Source organism: Anser cygnoides, chromosome 19 (assembly GCF_040182565.1).
Source record: "Anser cygnoides isolate HZ-2024a breed goose chromosome 19, Taihu_goose_T2T_genome, whole genome shotgun sequence".
NCBI classification, from domain to species: Eukaryota; Metazoa; Chordata; class Aves; order Anseriformes; family Anatidae; genus Anser; species Anser cygnoides.
The window spans coordinates 1,392,463-1,411,587 of NC_089891.1; the positions used below are offsets into that span (position 1 = coordinate 1,392,463).

The 19,125-nt window shown below is 43.8% G+C and overlaps 1 protein-coding gene and 1 long non-coding RNA gene across 5 annotated transcripts in view; one reads left to right on the forward strand and one right to left on the reverse strand.

The window, feature by feature from the left end:
* The window catches only part of SHISA6 (shisa family member 6), a 257,507-nt gene that overhangs the window by 71,958 nt on the left and 166,424 nt on the right, over positions 1-19,125 (reverse strand). The window lies entirely within an intron of this gene.
* On the forward strand, positions 1,969-7,505 carry LOC106047806 (uncharacterized). 3 transcript variants are annotated; one of them, XR_001213969.3, is made up of 5 exons: positions 1,969-1,983; positions 2,054-2,215; positions 3,212-3,517; positions 3,686-3,876; positions 3,989-4,160. It is a non-coding gene; the product is annotated as an uncharacterized lncRNA (long non-coding RNA). The 3 variants fall into 3 exon arrangements; XR_001213967.2 differs by lacking the exons at positions 3,686-3,876; positions 3,989-4,160 and adding an exon at positions 7,359-7,505; XR_001213966.3 differs by lacking the exon at positions 3,686-3,876.

The following is a 19,125-nucleotide window of genomic DNA, read 5'->3' on the forward strand; positions in this document are numbered from 1 at the left end:
AGAACGACAATAAAAAGTCCTTTCCCTACATAGGCCTTTTAAGGGGCATTGGTCAGCTGCAAAGTGTCCTGAGGTCCACTAGCTCTAAGGATGTCATGTGGCATGCAGCCTCCATGGACCGAGCTACTGGACTTTTTAGGATGCACTGTAGAAATGAAGAGGATTGGAATCTACGGGAATCCTTTAAGAATAACTTTTCTTTCTAAGTGTAAAATATTATTCATGTCCATGATAATTATTAGAATAATAAAGATCTCATTACTGAACCAGCATGACTATTCTCAGGTACTGCATTGAATCCTCCTTGGGAAATACATCAGTATAAGATATGCTGATATTGCCTTTTAGCAGATACATTTGAACAACTTGCGCTAATTAACATTAATAAATATATGCTAAAAGCATAACTGGAAACTGGGCTACAGCACACAGTTTTGGCTACTGATTGAAAATTATACCACCAGGTAAAATTTTCTGTTAGTATCATTATAAATCTTCCAGGGACTTTTATTATTTATGTCTGCAATCAATGCAACATTTGGCTTATGCTGTGGGCCATATCTTCCCAGCTCACACAGTTGCTCCATTAAAGCTGCATCCAGATACCTAACAGCCTGTTGTGTATTTAGCTGAACAAATGACCAATGAACTGTTTTCCTCATGGAGACAAAGGTCTAAATTTCTCCAGCACGTTCAAGTGTTCTTTCCCCACTGGATATTAAGGCCATATAGTGTAGGACCACTGTTCACACAGTGATAGTCCTGAAGGCTGCTTGGTTTCCACCCCTGCTGTCCCATTGCACATCACAGTTAACAGAGAGCTCAGACCTCACTTGTGCTGAAGCCACTGAGCCCACAGGAGCATTCTCAGCATCTCTCTGAGGAGAGGGTTCATGGCTGAGGACCAAAAGCACAAATTTGGCCAAGGATAGGTGCCCATTTCTAACCAGATGCAACGTTGATGGGATGATTATACACTTTCTTGTCTCTTTCCTCTGTGTTTCAGCCCCACTTGCCTACTCTGTTTCTAAGGATTCCCTGTGGGGTGCTAGTAGGACACCTCTCCCGAGCATTAGATACCCTCAGACCAGATATGTCCAAGCGTGGGTCACCCATGGGACTTCCTACCTACTTGATGGGATTATTGCTTTCACTTGACCAAAGCAGAGGCATTCTTCTTTATCAAAGTTACACAGAAGCTAAGGATGGGAAGAAAGGCATGACTCACTGTCACATAAATAAGGACAAAGGAATTGCACAGGTATAAGTCAGTAAATCCAAAAATAAAGAGTTAATTTCAAGGGCAGGATACATCTGAAAGCACTGGCTGTCATAAAAATATGAGTGCTCCTCCACAGAGTGACTATCCCCCGCAAGACCAACTACATTTAACAGGCTGAGTGTGAAGGTCACCTTCATCCCAGATTGTGTGCTGCTGCCAAGCATCAGACCAGTGCTGACCGCCCTGCATCAGCTACACAGACCAGCTGCTCCAGCGCTCAGGGTGCTCCCAGCCCGCTTGGTGCTGGGCAGACACGGATCCCCTTTACATCATGATCACAAGGAGCATGTTTCCCATCTAAGCCAAAAAATCCCATTAGGCCTTTGGGCAGTTTCAAGCTTTCAAGTAGGCATCAGGATTTCTTCACTCGGCAATTTGCTGAATTACCTTGGGAAATTATAGTTTAATAGAGTATAAAACAATCCAGCTACTCCTCCCTGTAGTCCTGTAAATTCTGACTGAAAATATCTTTCTTACCTAGCTTCTTCACCTGTCACTGGGGTTGGCTGACATGGGAAGGGTGCTGAGTGATAAAGCACTCCTTTCACACAGGCTTCTGCATGCCAGCTGACTTCCTCCAGCTCCTCTGCTCTTGGATGCTCAACTGTGACATCTTACCCCACTTGTGTCCTCACCGTGCAGTGAGCATGTACAGCCATGCCATTGTACCCCCATTGTGACCTCAAAGGTGGAATCAGCAGGTACAGCCTCTGATGTACTTACATCAATCCTCATCCTCCTTTGATGCTAATGCCACCTCTATCTGCACAGGGGCAGATGCTGAAGGTTATCTAACGTCTGTAAGCTGAAAAATAGAATCCAGCCTGGAACCTTGGGCTGGTACCTGGACCACTCCACTGCTCGTGGCAATGCTCCTGTGAAGCTAACAGAGGAATAAATCTGAGGAGCAGAGACTTGAGTCTAGACATACAGGTATGTGGAAAGAGATTTCTGGTTGCGTCTGGCAGTGGTAGCCCTGGTAGACCAAACTAAGTGGCCCTTTGTACCTTTTGATTTTTGCTTGGGCCAAGATTGATGGAAATCTGCACACTCAATTCATTGTTCTCCTGAAAGTGCCAATTTCTCTTCATTGACTAAAGAGGGAGCCTATGCGCCTCACATACAACATGCTTCTAAATGAGACACTTCAAGTAAATACTTGGAATTGGTCTAGATGAACCTCTGCCTCTGAGTAATTTGTTTTGTTGAATAGAGAGTGAAAAGGTGAAAGAGCAGAGGAGAGCATTGGAGGCAGCAATAATTATCGGTGACGGGCTGAGCACCACCACTGCAGGAGAACACCTAGAGAAGAGAACATTTAACAATATGCCTCCAGGACAGTTTTTTGAAGAGGTCAAGTAAGCAATGACCTAGACTCAATTCTTCTGGCTGACCTTTGTTGCCTGTTGTTACAGACATGAGCGATACTGGGCGGGGGGGGGGTTAGCATATTTTGCCTCTTCTCTATTGCTGAGCAAGGCAAACATTTCAACGTAATGGAGTTCTCAGAACTATTTTAAATCACAAATATCAAAACAAAAATATATTTGCCCTGTCAGAATAATTTTTGATATATTAATACTTTTTGACATTGATATTAAATGAGATATGCATGCCTAATAACAGAAGCAACATCTTTTTTCTCTGAAATTGTTCTGACATACTTTGGTTCAGAAATGAGAGGCAACCCTGTTTGGGGACACAGTATGTCTCCTCTCTGATACAGTATCTTACTAGGAATGCTGCTTTGAAGAACTTTGGTATCAAATACAAAGAAAAGAAAATGGAGATCTCACTGTGGAAACTAATGATGAACTAATTTATCCGAGTTAAAGGAGAAGACTGAAAACAATTCTAAGCAGTTTAATGACAAAATGCTCTAATCCAGTCCTAGCGTTAGAGTTTCATTTGTGGCATCTTTTATTACAGAAACTGTACCCATGGGAGTATGGATGTGAATAAAACATTTCATTTTATGGCCACAGAACCACAGAAAGAAGAAAAAAAAAAAAAAAACGCACACCAACTTTGGAGGGTTTAAAAGCTCTTTCATCATCACACAATTGTTCTGCAGAGCTCAAGAAATCCTCTAGATTTAGAGCAATTTTCCAATCAAATAGATACATGTTAGTCTCTTTGGAAATGCTGGTTGGGTTTGGTGCAGAGGCTCAGCAAGGAGTCCCACTTGCATGCCCTGGGAGACATCCTGAGGAGAGCATTCAGGGAGCTGCACAGGTAAGAGTCCTAAGAAACCAATCTCAGCAATTAATTTTCCAACAAATGTGTGAAATTTGTGATTATTTGCATCTGGAATAGAATCTGCACCTGCAATGGCATCTCTGTACAAGTGTCTGTAATGGCATCCCCATGTGCAATGGCATCATCTAAACAAGTTCTTTACAGCCCAAAGGCCTGTCCTGGTTGTGTCCTGGCAGCTGACAGCAGATGTATGGGGCAGGCGGATCAATCCATCCTTGGATTCAGAATCTGCTTTGGTACATGTGCAACGTGTGGGCTCAGGAAAAAACAAAGCCCACTGGCTTATTTATGATATATAGCTGGTACACTGTGCTGAATGCAGAGGATTTCACAAGGTAAGCAGATACGGCTACAAACCAGTTGCCTCCCTGAGGGAAAAAAGGTGAACAGAAACAAGGAGTCAACGTTTCTCAAAACCTTTTAAACATCAAAGGAAATTCATTTCAGAGAAGTTTAAGGATGCTTCGTCCGCAGTCTCAGACACCGAGAATTCACAACAAGCTGAAGCCCAGCCAGACTCCCTCAAAGAGAAGAGAGGCAGCTCTTCCAACATACTTTGAAACTTCATTTGCATTCTACAGCATCAAATAAACCATGAATATAACTGGGCAGAGAAGAGGCCTCCTATCACTCTGATTTCATTTGCAGAATCCCAGGGAGAGTAGGAAAAGCAGTTTGAATAGAGGAGGGCTCTAAAATTGCATTTTTTCTTATTATTTGGTCTTTTACAACTGTACTTTCAATTCTGTAACCAGAAGCTACATCTTCTTTGTAATACAGAAACTCATGCAAGATTTCATATTAAACTTGCTAGCTGTTTTGAGCAAGTACAGCTGGAGAAAGTTCATTTGTCCAAAAGATATTAACCCCCACCTACAGGTCAATACTCGGGCTGTTGGAATCTAGAATGAATAAGGAAAATTCACTACGTTGGAACATTTCTTGCCAAGCTGCAAGGAACATCTAGAAGTCTGCTTATCATCAGCTGCAGGTCTTAGGAGGGCTCCTGAGAGGCACCCGCTGACAAGTATCAAAGGGACAATTTCTGTCACTAAGTGACTAAGCTGAATTACTGTGGTGGTTTTACTATGATAGGCAGCTAAACTACACCACAACTGCTCTCACTCCCCCTGCCGCTTCTCTAAGGAAGGAGGGGATAAAAATAGAAGAGCTCAAGGTTTGGGATAAGGACAGGGAGTTCACCCACCAGTTATTGTCATGGGAAAAAAAGACTCAGGGTAGGGAATTTAATATAATTTATTGCCTATGACTAACAGTCTAGAGCAGTGAGAAACTACAAACAAACTGCCCTGTTCTCTTCAAATACTGCTCCAACACAGCTCTGTACCACGGGGTCCATGCCCCAGGAGCAAACTGCTCCAACATGGGTCCTCCATGGGCGGCAGCTCCCCCCAGACCCCCTGCTCCTGCGTGGGCTCCTCTCCACGGGCTGCAGCTCCGGCCCGGGGCCTACTCCTGCGGGGGCTCTCCATGGGCCGCAGCCTCCTCCAGGCCACATCCACCTGCTCCACCGGGGGCTCCTCCACGGGCCGCAGCGTGGAGATCTGCTCCATGTGGGACCCATGGGTGCAGGGGGACAGCCTGCTCCACCGGGGGCCTCTCCACAGGCCGGGGGTGGACTTGGCTCAGCTTGGCTCATGGCTCAGCTCTGGCCAGTGGCAGGTCCCTTTGGAGCCAGCTGGAGCTGGCTCTGATCTGACATGGGGCAGCTGCTGGGCTCTGCTGACAGAGGTCCCCCCTGCAGCCCCTCACTACCAAACCCTTGCCACATAAGGCCAATACAGTCATCACATCCTTCTTGTAGAAATGCAGCAGGCCAGGCCAGGGGAAGCATGATGTGAGAAAGAAGAAGGGTTCTCTCTTTACTGTCGTTGAGAAGACTTAAGGCCTCCTCAACCCCTGCGTCTAACGATTTCTCAGGAGAGAATGGCTGCGATGAGTCCCCGAGACTCCAGGCAGAGAGCATTTCTGAGACAGGATTAATGCTTTCCCCAAAACTTCTGCTTCAAGAGCAATGACTGAGCTCCCACATCATAAGATAGACTTGTTTACCCTATGCTTTAAACTTCAATACTTAACACTGCATCTCATGTTCTCTTATTCAGAACATAAAGCTGCCCAGACACTGCTCCCACTTCAACAACTCCATGAGGCGGCATTTTCCACTCAGTGGAGTGAAAGCTAATGTCTGCCTGGTCCTGTGTTACAGGACCAAAAGCAGACAGCAATGACCTCCTGCACACCACAGCCCAGCTGGCCTCGAGCAGCAAGTCTTCGATCCTCTGATGCATGGCTCCGAAAAACAAGTCCAGTGGGTGAAATCATGCAGCTGGAGATGTCAAAGCTTACCACACGCAGTGTCATCACAGGGAAGATTTTGTTTCACCTGCCTGAAACAAAGCCAGGTCTGGAACAGAACTGGAGGATATTTTGCATCGTGTTGCTCTGCTGTGTGGTGGCTGTTGATGTGTTCACACCAGTTTGGTGTGTTTAGTGGGGGAAAAATCCTGCTGCCTCTCTCTCTCCCTGGGCTGCTCCATGTATGCAGTGACAGACTTCTGACAGACATCTGCTGCTGCATGACCCAGAGAAGCACCCCTGGGGTGCTTTCTCCTGCAGGTTAGCTCTTTCCTCTCTACTCCTATTTTTACTGCCCCAATACAAAATGAAGGTGAGAATTGTATCCAGTAAGAGGCACAAGCTCCTTCTCCATGCAACTAGTTTAGCACAAAGGCAATATTTCTGAAGATCCCTAGTGCAGATTCAGCAAGCCCTGGACACTCTAGTGCCCTTGAAGGGTCACTTCACCTTTCACCCCGCCTGTGACTAGAAGCAGAATGCAGCTGTTTGCTCAACAGCCTGAAAACATCTGCTTTTAGATCAGGCATAATTTTCAGCCTGTTTTTTATAAACTGGAAGATACAAGTCAGCTGAGGTCAGAAAGCACCCCTGAAGCAGGCACTTCAACACTGAGACATTCATTTTACTCTGCAGAAGACAGTGGAAGAGCTGCCTGGAGAACTAACAGGAGGTTTAAAAAAAAAAAATTTGAATTTGTTCCCTGCTGTGCACAAGATATGTTCTGAGTAAGAGAAGGCATCAAGCAGGGACCTTCCTATATCCCTGGAGAGAGAAAGAACTTGGTGACAACTGACTGTCCCTGGAAGGTGCTGCTGGGCTGCAGGCTGGGTGGCGGGGAGGCTCTGAGCCCTCTTATCTCCATCCAGAGACAGGAATCTGTCCCTCTTGGCAGAGCTCCATCCCTCCTTCCCAGAGGTACTGTGACACTTTGTACCTTTCAGAAGAACCACTTGTAAGCAAGCTCGATATGGACTTTGCAACAACTTGGTTGGTCCACTCCTACACTGGTACCCAACAAATTCCAAGTAATCACGATTTCCTTAAGATTTGAGGCAGAAGCCTCAGCTCCATTTATGAGTGGAAGAATAGCATTTGAATTTGACAGAGACCGACAGATGCACAGACGAGACAGAAAGCAAAACACAGAGCCGAGGTCCAGAAATTCTTGGTCACAACAAAACGTGCAAAGATCTGGTCTGTAAGTCTTCAGGAAGAGCAGCCACACACCCAGGATTTACACTTCACAGGAAGTGTTGTTTTTTGAAATTTGGTTTCTTACTGAACTAACATCTTGCAAAACAGAAATTCAGAGAAAAATTCATTTTGGCAACAGTAATATGCAGTATTAACAAAACAATATCTGTTTCTGGTAGATGCTCAGTGTAATTGACACAAGCTGCAATGACGCAGACAGAAATGCCTATTTCTCCCTTAGGTTCCCCGCTCAGCACCTCTGGCTAGACTCAGCCTCCTGGACTTTCATGTCCTTTTTCTCACAGACACTTTTGGAGCCCTCGTATCACTGGTTATCCTGGAGACAAGGATTTGGAGATACAGTCCTGAGGGAGTCACTGCTGTCAGACTCGAGAGACACACCCTGAAATAAAGTCTTCCAACACAAGACTGGTTTCCTCATGGTTCCATCCAGAATTATAGCATCTGGGATGACCACTGAAGAGAGAAGTATTTTCTGAGTACTCTCTACAAAATATTCCCTTCTTTCCTTTCCTTTTAAATAGACAGTGGTGCTGTGCTAGACAGTCAAGTTTCCTAGATTCTGCAAATGTTTGTACAGCTCTGAAGTGTCCAATGAAATCTTGGTGCATCAGCTAATTGTTTGCATTCTTCTGCGAGGCTTTATTTTACTGGTATATTTGTAGCAGAGCCTGAGTTACCTAGGTTCAATTTGGATTGGTTGGCTGGGCTGCCCTGCGTCTTCCTCAGAATCCTTTGGTGACTCACAGAAACAATTACTACCACTGCCTTTTTATTTCTTGTTGGTGCTTATGAGTACCTGCCATAAGATGGACACCATAAACTAAGATCGGGGTAAGCACTGTAAGCCCATCAATATTTTGCTGTTCCTGCTGTTACAAGTGTCTTCTGTCTTTCCTCTACTACCTTCTCTTTGACTTTTCACTCGCCAGGCTGTCCCTGAATAGAAGGTGTTAGACACAGCTCAACCCGATTAAAACCTTCTGACTTCTGGACAAGAATAAGTACTATATTACACACAATTGTTTCAGTGGTAATCTGTTACTTCCCATTATCCTTGACATCTGGTCTAACTGAAGCCTAGACTGATGGCTCTGGGATTGGATCTCCAGCCTATCACTTTCTCACAATTTTATTATTTCTTTTTTCCCCAGATTTTTCTTTAAAACCTTTCTCAATACTAATCTAAATGATTGGTCTCTCCTACAGCAAAACCCACAGCCAGCCTGACTTTGGCATGGTGTCCCTGAGTTGTCTTTCTGTCCCATTTGTTTCACTTGGTACTTGAAAAACACTGTCTCTGAGCAAAGGGAATAATAGGACTTCCTGAGCTTTTTTCCTCTCCAGCAATGCCATTTGAAAGTGTTGTTATTTCTTATGTCAAATGTTCAGGTAATCCTTATTCAAGGAGTGGCTGAAAAGATGTGGTGTCCTGGGATACTGTCTGGGGTATTCACCTGATTTCAAATAGATAACAACAATTAATTAGTGCTCAGTGGCAAATCCTCCCATATATCCTTTATCTTGGCTGGCTGTCAGGACATATCATACACAGCACCATGATTTCTGTAGATATATCACAGTTTGTTAAAGCAGATGAATAAGAAGTAGTATGAGAGAGGGAGAGTATGCTGGGATGACTGATATAATCCAATCAACCCTTGTCAAATGGTTGTGCTCAAAAATAGGAGTGAGGAGGGACCTGACATACAATAGGTGGATCAGTTATTTGCACTACCATTACTTACATTGATGAGAGTTAAGGTTCTAATTAATCTCGGTCAGATATGAGTACTTTTTGTAATTTTTCAAACTACACTGCACAAATATTTGATAGTTCTTAGGAGGGAACCTCTATCCTTCAAGGTCTCTACCATTTATCTCCCCTCTTAGCACTCTTGGGCCTCTCCTTCCTCTTGGAAGGGCAACTAGCCACTGATGGAAGCAGATGAAGTACCAATGCTGAATGACACACACAGTACCAACAAAGCAGAAAATTTTGCTGAACCAAATACATGCCTGTATTCCCAGGATGTTTCTGCCAGAACATGAGGGAAACAGCTTCTTATTCCTGAGGTCTGATAATGTTCTATTCAAGCCATCTAAGCTTGCTCTCTTCAATGACATATTTTTGCAGCTCTATTTATGCCAAGATATTTTTTCTGTCAATCTCTATTTACACTACTTCAGTATTTTTCAAAACATTTGATTAAGTTTGCAATAAAGTTTCTAGTGTGAAAGAGAATCAAAAGAGGCCAATATCATTTTCAGCAATGCATAGAAAGCCATCATCTGTTATTGACACTCTCTACATGGCCATAATAATTTTCATGAGAAGCCATCTGAAATACTGTATTTATTTTGACTTGAGGTTGCAGTGGAAAGAGTTAAGAAAACAGAAAAAATTTGATGGGATAGGGGGTGGTGCTGGAGAAACTGATGAGAAAAACAAGTACCATATTCCACATCTCAGATATATCTCCTAGCAGCCTGACTGATAAGAATAGCAAAACAACCTGCAGATGTTTTTATTAACCCTTGAGCAAGGGTAAAAACATATGCAGTTAACATAAAGATCACCTTTGGTCACAGTAGGTTTATATAAAAAATATTCCAATTAAGGAAATAAGAAAACAGTATGAATAGCTCAGCTTAAATATAAGTACATCCAAACTCACATAAACATGGAAATGACTAATTAGTGCATGGTGTGGCAGTGACATTAGCCTGGTGCTCTGTTTGCAGGACACATTTCTCTGAAACCTAAATACCATAATATTGTCCAGTTCCTAAAGTCCTGATTTTCCAAAAGATTTAGGCACTGGAGGGACAATATGTCTGTGCTTAAAATTGCCCTTCTGAAAGACACCATTCAGGATTTCATCTTATTCTTGGTGCACTCTCAGCTCAATGCTTGTAAATTCTAAATTATTCCAGAGGAGAGCTGGTCCCCTCTTCAGTCTGTGCTGAAGATGAGCATCATGTAGCCCATTTAGTGCCTACAAATGCATATAACTAGATCTGGGTCAAAACCATGCCTAAGGCTTGTAAACAGCTCCATGCAACAGGTAATTCAGAAAAAGGGGCTGCTTTCCCCTGCCCACTTGGTCACCTGGATCCACCATAACCATCAGATCATTGAACATGCATTGTCTCCAGGCCTTCTGCTGAAGCTGCTGTGTAAAGACAGAAAATTCAATTTTGCTGGAAAACAGGAAGAAGGTACGAAATATTCTAGACCCTAGCAGGAATAGCACCCAGGCCACTGACTCCAGTCTCTTGATCCAAGAGACACTGTTCTCTTCTCATGCAATGACTCAACAATGTGAAACATATTCCAACTAATCCATTGGTTTTTATTGCCATTAGACTCTAGCTTTCTTAGGTGCTGTTGTAAATATTATTTTGCATCTCCTTGTACCTTATAACTGTAAGTGCCCTTAAACATCCAGATCAGTTTTAGCTCTGACTCCCCAGTCTGTTTAAACCCCAGACTTGCTCACTTCCCCAGCAAAGCTGATATCCAGGTCTTCCCAAAAAGTCCATGTTGAATGACAAGTCCAAGTAGAAAAAAGTCATCCAGCTGTGATAAACAGCAAGTAAAGACCCTGCCAAAATATAGGCTGCAGGAAGACCTGGCTCTAGATTGTGATCTGGTCTTTGCAGGACCACCATGCAAAGTGGTGCGTTTGAGTCAGAGGTTCTCGGGCCATGTAGTACATCTACCAGGCTACTCAGCACTTTCTCCATCAAAGTGGCTGTGAAAGTTGACTTCACAGGTCTGAAATCCCCTCAACATTAATTACTAATAACGATTAATTATCAGAATACTGTGATAGCAGGCAGGGAGCTTTACCATTTCTAAGTGGCTACAATTACAGTTTTACATCAGCAGCTGCTTTGGCATGAGTCATGCAGGAAATACCACGATATGAGTGCACAGCCTGTTGAAGCAGGTGGCCTTAAGTAAAAACATGTTTTGGTCCCTCTACTTCCAAGAAACATTCACCGGCAGCAAGTACAAATCAGACAGAATTCTTAATAGGCTATGCTGGAAGAGTTAAGGGATGGAGAGTGCCCATAAAGCAGCTGCCTGGTAGAGTCAGACGTGGGAATCCATATCAGACCTTCTTCTCAGGCAAAGTGGTTAGGTATGGGGAGCCCCAGAAAGACAATGAGAGTTTTTGGGCATTGGCGAACTGGGTCTGCTTTGTGTGGATTTATATTACGCTTCTTGATTGTGACACAGTACCCATGGGATAGTGTGTGTCTCTTATGGGAAAGGAAGTCATGAGTGAAGTGAAAAACTAGCTGTTTTAGAGAAAAACTTAGGGGGTTTGAGGAGGAGTAAAATAACTCCAGGAACTCTCTGCATGGATCTAGATGGTGCAATGGAAAAGGGCTGTGGCTGTCTGTGAATTCGGGGAAGACCAGACACAGTGGTGATGCCTGGGAGGATTGCTCTGTGGAGGATGGCCAGGGAAGACAGTTTTGTTTAATGAGACATCCTGGCAAGGCTGGGAGGGAGGCAGAAGTGATGTTGAATTGAGATTAAGGAGGTTTAAAAACAACAACAACAACAAAAACAAACACAACAAACTACTATATGGAGAGGTGTAGGGGCACATGCCATGGAAACAGTGAAAGAGCTCAGGCCAAATGTGCAGCACAAGAGCAGCACAAGAGAGTGCAAAATGTCTTAAGAGAAGCATCTAGGTAGAATTGGAGAGGAACAAGGATGAACGGACTACAGGCAGAACATTGCTTGCACTAGATATGCCCTGACAGACACTAGGAAACACTTTCACCCCATGAACAGAAAGATCGCTGGACCCACTAGGCACTGAAGGGGAGGCTGCAGGGTGCCTGTCAATACTGAACTGCTGAGATGCTGTGTTTGAGACCGATGAATGGCTGCAGGGGGACTTCTGCAGTGGTAGCAGGGTATGTAAAGACATCTGATCTTCTGAAAGTAATCTCCAGAGACCTGAAGCATAGCAAACTATAACTAGTATGGGCGTCTTGAGTGTTTACCATGCATACATGCTGAGGAGTTATTGACCATCCAGACCTCTCTATTAATAGATTTCTTTTGTTCAGTGTTAATGGCATCATGATGCACCATGCTGTTACACAAATTGAAAGCACTGGAAGGCAACTTATCCATCAGAGGGCTGTTCTGATGCAAGCAGATAAACAGTCATACAATAGCAAACAGCAGACATCTTCAGTGACAGCCATTCCAAGAGTCTGATCCTCAGCTGAACTTGGTTAATAAACAGGGCAAAACATATTATAGCTGCTCAATACTAATATATATATATATATTAATCCACTTTGATTAATAATAAAAGATTTTCCTTAATTCTTGATAACTGCTAAGTAATTTCCAACCATTTTTGCCTTGATTTCAATTCCTGGTGTGTGAAAAAAAATCAATTCCAGCTTAAGGCTTATTAAAGTATTATTCCATCTGAAGATGTGATTAGACTGAAATGCACAAGGCTGGGTGTAATGGTCTTGCTCTAGTAATGTCACTAGCTAATTAGAATCCCTTGTGATATCATGGCTGTGCTATGCTTCCCTCCCACCAGGAGATACTTCTTCGGCAGGCTCCAGTAGGTAGTTCACCTACCAGTGATGTGTCCTGCACAGTTTAAACTGCCAACTGACTCTACTTGCTCCTGCATGCTCTCCCAGAAACCTTTGTTTAATCAAAAAGACGTTTCAAACTTAACAATACATTAATTGTCAGTTGGAAGCATGTTGTCAGAAACTGATATGAGTTTTCAGTGTAAGAGTCCTTGCTCTTCATGGGGCACAGAACACATTAAAGAGGCAAGGTATTTCAAAAAGGGAAAATGTAGTCTTGGAAATGCTGAGAAGCACATTTGTGAGGCAAGCAGGAGGCGGGTTGCAGTCTCTGAGAATGATCAGCAGAAGGCAGAGTCTGTGCACCCAGAGTGGGACTGATAATTCTGCAGGGAGAGTCAGGGTGGGCAGAGCTCTGGGGTGGGAGCCACCTCACCTGATCAGAGATTTTGTCTAGGTTCTTCTGCTCCCCATGAAGGCCATTGCTAGAATGAGTAAAATAATCCTCCTAATGGAGTCTCTGCTCCAGCTAAGTTTATCTGCACCTGTGTCCTTAGCTCCCATCAAGAGGGAGGAGGAGGGGTAGATTTATTCTTCCTGCTGTAAGACGGGGGAAGTGGGGTATACAAGATCAGATTTTGGTAGCACTTAAAAATGTGCTGTGAAGATTGAAGGAGTTTTTAAAATCATCTTGATCAGAGTTACTTCAAATATCGGATTTTTTGGACTTTATTTTTTTTTAAAACTAAGGTTTTCTAGTTGTGTTTTGTTGTTTTGTTTGTTTTGTTTGGTTTGGTTTGGTTTCAGGAAATGTGGCCTAGATGAGTGGACAGTGAGGTGGATTGTCAGTTGGCTGGATGGCAGAGCTTAGAGGACTGTGGTTGGTGGTGCAGTCTAGTTGGAGGCCTGAAGCTAGCAGTGTCCCCCAGGGGTCAGTACTGGGTCCAGTCTTGTTCAACTTACCCATCAACAACCTGGATGATGCAACAGAGCGCACCCTCAGCAAGTCTGCTGATGACACAAAGCCCAGAGGAGTGGCTGATAGCCCAGAGGGCTGTGCACCATTCAGAGGGACCTCGACAGGCTGGAGAGCTGGGCCAAGAGGAACCTCATGAAGTTCAACAAGGGCAAGTGCAGGGTCCTGCACCTAGGGAGGAATAACCCCAAGCACCGTTACAGGCTGGGAATGACCTGCAGGAGAGCAGCTCTGCAGAGAGGGACCTGGCCGTCCTGGTGGACAGCAGGCAGAGCGGGAGGGAGGCAGCAATGTGCCCTTGTGGCCCAGAAGGCCGAGGGGATGCCGGGCTGCATTTGGAAGAGTGTTGCCAGCAGCTCAAGGGAGGCGATCCTCCCCAGCTGCTCGGCCCTGCTGAGGCCACACGTGGAGCATTGTGCCCAGTTCTGGGCTCCCCAGCACCAGAGGGACATAGAAGTACCGGAGTGAGTTCGGAGGAGGGCTCCTAAGATGATGAGAGGACTGGAGCGCCTGTCGCACAAGGACAGGCTGAGAGAACTGGGCCTGTTTAGCCTGGAGAAGAGGAGACCGAGGGGAGATCTCAGTAACGTATATATAAACACCTGAGGGGAGGGTGTCGAGAGGATGGGGCCAGTCTCTTTTCAGTTGTGCCCAGCGACAGGACGAGAGGCAGCGGGCACAAGCTGAAGCACAGGAGGTTCCGGCTCAATGTGAGGGGGCACTTCTTTACTGGGAGGGTGACAGAGCACTACAACAGGCTGCCCAGAGAGGATGTGGAGTCTTCTTCTCTGGAGATATTCAAAACCTGCCTGGGTGCCATCCTGCGCAAGGTGCTCTAGCTGATGATGCTCTGCAGGGGGGTTGGGCTGGATGATCTTCAGAGGTCCCTTCCAATCCTGCCCATTCTGGGATTCCGTTTGTTTTGTTTTGTCAAATTTGTTAAGGTCCACTAAACTTGGAGCAGTTTTCTTGTTTCTCATGTAAGCTAGGCTTACAGAGGAGAGAATACCTGGTACCTGCTACCTTATCTACCCCATGTGAAGTGCCAGACTTTCTGCACAACATTTCAGGACAGGATGCATGGAAACCAATGCACAGAGCAGGCGCTTGCCTGGGGCAGCTGGCAAGACATGTTGAAGAGGGAGACCTAAACCTTGGTCCTCCTGTGTTATTTCTGGCTTTGCTCCTCGCTGGAAGAAGGGTTCTTTTTCAATTCTCTTGTGACTTCCTGATTTCTGCCTGTGGCTTTTAACACCCTAGTCATGAGCTAGAAAATCAGGTTGAAAATCAGGTTCCTTCGTGAGTTTTATCCCTTGTCTGAGTTCAGAAAGTGCTTCCTATCAGAACAACACTAACAATAGCATCTAAACAGAGAGGTCTGACTCTGCTCACATACCAAGTTTTCTCTAGTTTTGATAGAATTACACACGCAATCCAAGGGACTGAGGTCTGAATCAGTCATATGATTTGGGACCAAAATACTAAGTTTTAATCAAGTTCTTGCTGTTAAACACTGGAGTTAAGTTCATCTAAACTTTCTATGAGTTGTTCATAAGAAATGTTAAGCTGGTTAAACTTTGATAAAATCTACATCTAAATAGCAGTCTCCTCTGAAGTAAGAAGACTTATACTGATGTGTGAACTGAAATAAGATTGACATTTGGAGGACGTGAAATCTTTTGGGAGGCCCTAAAATATCCCCTAAGTAGGTCAGCTCAGTGACCTGGATCTGTACTTTTAATACAGGAGTAGCCTATATTTTCTCAAACTGTTTGCTGAATAACAATTGTTTTTTGGGCTGTGGAATTTATTTTTAGTAGTTAAATGTGACCTTTGTAGGAAATCCTGTAATGAGAACAGCAATGAAGCTGGCTGGGGGTGAGCCACCCCCCATGCTTTGATTTAAAAGTGATAAACACATACCATTCAACCCGAGTCATTTCTGGAAGAAACAATCTTAAATGCAATTTTTACTTCAGGAATCATGTCAATAATTCGAAAAAGTATAAAAGGAATTTATTCATGGCACACAATATTCCTTGACTTGCCAGGTAACTAATAAACATCACTGGAAAAACAGATTTCATTAGGAATTTAGAATGAAAGTAAAAGCCTGGGAAAGGCCAGAGGTTCCCCACTGCCTTGCCAAGTCCAGCTCTGATTGCAGCAGCCACCATCAAGGAGTTCTTCAGATCAACCCCAAAATAAGCTCCCTTATTTTTCCTTTCTAAAATGGAATTTGGCTATTTAAGTACAGAAAAGGCCAACCCTTCCTCCCAGTTTGGGTTACTTCTTAACCTGATCTAAAAACCCTGCATAAGAACCCCAATTCACACAACCCAGCTATGGGAGAAACTGCAACCTAGATTGGAAAGAGAAAGCTCTTATCTCTGTCTTACGCCACCAAAAACATATCTGCCCAGCCTTCTCAGGGAGTAAATCTCAGTTACCATATGCATCACTCTGGTGATCTAAATTCATACTGGATTCATGGAAAATGAATATATGTTTGAATATTCTTCAGCCAAGGGATGAAATTAGTCACAAGATATTAAGTAATGGATATATCAAAAGATAAAAGGAGTGGCTTCTCAAAGGACATGGTGGAGGCTTTTTTCCCTTTCTCAGGCCCTTAGTAAAGATCTGGCTGTCTCTTATTAAACCAAATGCTCTAGCTCAGCTAGCAGAGGTAAGAAAGGTGCATGGATCACATGGTGAAGTGTATGGCCTGGTTGTGCAGGAGGTCACCCTAGATGTTCATATGGATCCCCAGTGGCTCCAGTCAACAAAACTTTTGTTTCACACAAGGCTGTGAGGAGCACATCTTCACTACACTTTATTGTGAATATCATAGAAGACACAGCTACCACCTTTATTCTTTCCAGAGATGTAGGATAACCGTTGCTATCCCTTTGCTAAGATACAATTAATTCCATTGAGAAAATAGATGGAATTCATCAGAACTAGGTGTTGGGTTTTTTGCTTTGTTTTGTTTTGAATGATATGAAATTATATGGAATATATTCCTGTGTGTGACATCAGATCTGGTACGTTTTGTGAAAGATCACATTATAAGTCATCCCTCAGCTCTGGTCAGCTACAGCAGCTCTGCTTTCAGTGCTATTAAGTTACCTTGTCATTTTCCTTAGCTTTTTTCGCTTATCTGCTAGCTCCAAGCATTTGCCCCTTTTCCTGTCTTTTTTTTTTTTTTAATTATTATTATTTTATTATTTTTTCAAAAGTAGGCTAGTGGCTGCTAGAGGAATGATGCATTTTAGGTCATAAGAAAACAAAAAAATAGTAGTTTCTTCAATGAGTTTCTTTAGTACAAGCTTGAAGTGTGCCCAGGGATATATGGGCACCATACAGCAAGTGAAAGGAAAATGACACTAAAGCAAAAGTTTAGAAATTCCTTGTAACGTGAGCAGAGGGCAGTCCATGTATGCATGCTGCTAAGTTTTCTGAGAAGCCAGAACTGTGAGTTAAGAGGTGCTTGTGTCAGACATCTGTTCCTTCACACTGGTTAGTCAAGGTGATGAAATGGTTGGTCTGGGAGATAAAGTCCTGGAGTATTCTCACATCATCAGCTAAGGACCCAAGCTCTTCAGTAAGCAACTGTTCTTGCAGTGGGAACACTATTTCCCTATGCAGTCAATTAAGGATGAAAATTGTCTCCAAAAGACAATTCAGATTTTTAGTGAGATGTTTTGGTCATGTAAGATGAGTCTTGATGAAGTGATAAGAGATGACGTTTTAATGGATAGATATCAGATAGGACCAAGCTCTCCAGTGCTTTTGGCTGCATCTTCAGAATGGGTCCAGAATATTTTTAGTATTGCATTATTCCAGCATGACTCCACTTTGTCCTCTTCTTCATAATGACTTTTAATAATCCATCAATTATCTGGAAGATTTCATCCTTCCAAGCTTTGACTTCAAGGAAAAATGCTGATGTATTGACACTTGCTAACAGAATACATTAGAAAAATAAATCAGACTGTTAAAGGGATTATTAAATGGGAGAATGGTTTCCTTAATACTCTTAATGAACAGAAAATTCTGACTCTCTTTAAATGTCAATAACATTATGCAAACATCTGCACAGTTGACTTAAAAATCAATTTATTTGTGTATTTGGTACAAAATCCATCTTAAGATAATACAACCAAGAGATATGTTGGCATCTTGGTGGTCTTTTTGATTTATCTATGGAAAGACTGACAAAACAGGACCTGAAAGGGGTGATAGAGTATTTGTGATACACTTCTTGCCCCGCCCCATCATCCTTTTTTAAGATTTGCCCTCAGACTGCTTTTATCTTCAAAGTGTTCTAGAAATTCAATGCAGTGTCAGATTACAGACTAGGTCTCAAGTAAAAAAATACAGCCAGAAGACTGACTTTTATTTATGGCTAGAATGTGCAATTCTTGTACTCTTGTTGGCAAGTCCTAACTAGAACACCCTTGCTAACTCCAATGACAGAAAGAGCTCAGGGAATCTCAGTATGAATTACACAACTGGAACCTTAATAATAACATAGGTGAGCAGGGTATGCCCATTGTCTCAGTGGTTAGGGATGCTTGTGTGTGCAATTACATTGTTCTATTTTAGCTGTATGTCTGAATGTGAAGTCAAAGTCCAGAGGGACCTTGACAGGCTTGGGAGTCCCGAAGGACCAGGTCAGGCTTGAGAGATGGGCCTGTGCAAACCTCGTGAGGTTCAACAAGGCCAAGTGCAAGGTCCTGTAGCTGGGCTGGGTCAGTCCCAAGCACAAATACAGGCTGGGAGTAGCCCTGAGAAGAAGGATCTGGGGGTGCTGGTGGATGAGAAGCTCAACAAGAGCCAGAAATGTGTGCATGCGGTCCAGAAAGCCAACTGTAACTTGGGCTGCACCAACAGCAGTGTGGCAGCAAGGCAAGGGAGGGGATTGTCCCCCTCTGCTCTGCTCTTGTCAGACCCCACCTGGAGCCCTGCATTCGGCTCTGGGGCCCCCAGCACAAGGAAGGACATGGAAGTATTAGAACAAGTGCAGAGGAGGTCCACAAAGATGATCAAGGGGCTGGAGCACCTATCCTACGAAGACAGGCTGAGGGAGCTGGGGTTGTTCAGCCTGGAGAAGAGAAGGCTCTGGGGAGACCTCACAGCGGCCTGCCAGTGCCTAAAGGGGGCTGCAGGAAAGCTGGGGAGGGACTTCTTGTCAGGGGTGTAGTGATAAGACAGGGGGTAATGGCTTTCAACTAAAAGAGAGGAGATTTAGATTAGATATGAGGAAGAAATTCTTTACAATGAGGGTGGTGAGGCACTGGCATGGGTTGCCCAGAGGAGCTGTGGGTGTTCCATCCCTAGAAGTGTTTCAGGTAAGTGGGATCTATTTATTTAAGTACATTATAAATTTTGGGGCATGAAGCTCAGTTTAAAG